The 2464-nt window shown below is 32.3% G+C and overlaps 1 long non-coding RNA gene across 3 annotated transcripts; it reads left to right on the plus strand.

Annotated features, from left to right (window-relative positions):
* The first annotated feature begins 828 nt into the window (after positions 1 to 828).
* Positions 829 to 1948, plus strand: LOC149528136 (uncharacterized). 3 transcript variants are annotated; one of them, XR_016358680.1, is made up of 2 exons: positions 829 to 1477; positions 1607 to 1948. It is a non-coding gene; the product is annotated as an uncharacterized LOC149528136 (long non-coding RNA). The 3 variants fall into 3 exon arrangements; XR_016358679.1 differs by having other exon boundaries at positions 829 to 1217; XR_016358678.1 differs by having other exon boundaries at positions 829 to 998.
* Positions 1949 to 2464: the final 516 nt, after the last annotated feature.

Genomic DNA, 2464 nt, shown 5'->3' on the forward strand with positions numbered 1-2464 from the left:
ATTTGTCATATATGTAAACTCTTTTTGTTTGTGAAATTCTATTGACTGGAATGTAAGAGAAATCCTAAAAAATGAATCAACATAATTAGTTTATAGAAAAGAGTCTTTAGAGCCTCTCCTCATGTCAACACTAGCACTTTTAGTGGGCGTGAAAACTTGTAAGCCTAACATTAGGTTTGAACACTAGTACTAGCATAGATACTGGGAATGGGTATGAGTGACACTAGCACCTCCTAAAGACACTCTAAACTAGGGTTAGACACACCAATGTCAATAGAGACACCACTATTACCGAGAAGAAATACTCACATAAACATATAGCTTTTACACAGTTAGGGTTTAACACTAATACTAATAAAGATATCAATAATACACATGGAGGAGACTCTTGGTTCCTCTCTTGAAAAGTGAAAAACCGTTCCTTTACCCACTCTTGACTATACTTGTGAAGTGAAAATTAGCCGTTTACCCACTCTTAACTATACTTGACTTGTTCTCTCCTATTATTCTTACCACGTTCTAAGATCTTTACTCATAAATGTACAAATTGTACATGTGTTGTTTGAATCGGCATCCTAACACAGCAAAGGCGAAGGCGAAGGCGAAGGCTCATCCCCATGCTTAAATTGTGTAAAGAATAGTGTGGAACTAATCTATGAATCCAAGTCTCTCGCTGGAGATTTACCAGAATCTGATTTGTTTTGTACGTGTCCAAAAGCGATGAACACGTGGGCCTCTTCCTCGTACCCAAAGGAATGCAGCGCCATTCTGATTCATTTATCTCACCAGAATTCATAAAAAAATGACCATCTCTCATTAGTATGTTGAATTAATCTCCTATATATACATTCTTTACTTCTTCTCTGAATTGCCCATCTCCAAAAATTGAAGAAATAAGTTAGTTTTATCGGAAAATCTATCATTCAGCGGTCTTGCATGTAGAATGAGAGCGTGTTACCCAGCCAAGGATGACTTGCCTGCAAATCATTCCACCATTGGTGAGCAAGTTATTCTTGGCCAGGCATCTTGCTTTGCTTCTCATGTCAGATCTATGAATGAATTCTTTCACTTTTATTCTTGGGTTTGAGTAGGAAAAACATTTCATTTTATGTTTCTAACATTGGGTTTGTATTGGGTATTATCCATCAATATATCCTCAGTTTGAATTGCTGACTTCCGTTACTAAAGAAAGCTCCAAAACTGAAGTACTGTGAAATGTATGCATTGTATTTCTTGTGTGTTTACGTTGCCTGATACGTGTTCATTCATAAGTTGGAGTAGGAAGTTTCATGTTTGTAATGGTGGGTTTGTATTGGGTATTATCAATCATATCTTCAATTTCAATCGTATGCTAAAATTCCATTACTGAAGATAAATCTAAGACTCAACAATGGTGTGAATAATGCAATATGTTTTCATGCTCGGTTTTAAGGAGGAACAACATTTCATTCAATGTTTTAAAGTGGGTTTGTATTGGGTATTGTCAATCATACCTTAGCTTTGAATTACAGACTTCCATTACTGAATAAATATCCTAAATTGAAGATTGGTATGAAGTATACAATGTGTTTTATCCTTGTTCTTATGTTTTCAATTTGATTTGCAGATATGTTTACTGAAGACAAACACAAAATTCAAGAATGGTGAAAAGTATACATTCTGTTTGTATTACCTGATCTGGTTTCATTAGGCGCGCAATTTATGTCTGAATGTTTTTACGGTCTTTCTGAATTATCAAGAATTATCAGAGAGAGACAATTTTCGTTTTCATGCAGGTTACATGTTTTCATAGATGAAGTACAACAAAATGAAGGTTGGACGATGGCTTTCAACTCTTTGTATATGAAAGATGGGGAGCAGGTGTTATTTAGTGTTGTTTTTGAATTTTACATTTTATCATTGTTTTTTACATTATCCAGGTTAATAAAAAGAGATTATTATTATTATTTATTATGATTTAGTGAGTATGAAAAGGAAAATAGTTATTGAATGAAAGAACGTTGACCATGATAGTTAAGTAGAGATGGAATTAAGCGAATGCTAAATTTATGGTTGAATTGAACTGGATATGTATTGTTGTTTTTAATTGTGCATTTATGATTCTTTTTGAATTATATTATATAATTCAAGTGGAAGTCAGATAGTAACTATTTGTTATATTTATTATTCTTATGGTTGTTTTTAAATTATTTAATTTAATTATAGAAGTCAATTTTTGGTCTAAAATTGAGGACACTTATTTATAATTATTTAGGAAGGATGAAGAATAAAATGATATCTTTTGTTGATATTAGCAAATTTTGATAGTTAAGTAGTTGTGATGTTCTTACCATTTAGATTTGATTTTCATAGTTACTAATAATTTGAGTGTTGTAGAGAAAGCATTTTGAATACACTATTTTGTTATTCTTATAGTAATAAATAGTCACAATTGTGTGTATGTTCACCAAAACATAAATTCATG

The sequence above is a fragment of the Cupressus sempervirens genome, chromosome 11 (assembly GCF_028749045.1).
Source record: "Cupressus sempervirens isolate cs-2001-9-10 chromosome 11, ASM2874904v1, whole genome shotgun sequence".
Classification (NCBI taxonomy): domain Eukaryota; kingdom Viridiplantae; phylum Streptophyta; class Pinopsida; order Cupressales; family Cupressaceae; genus Cupressus; species Cupressus sempervirens.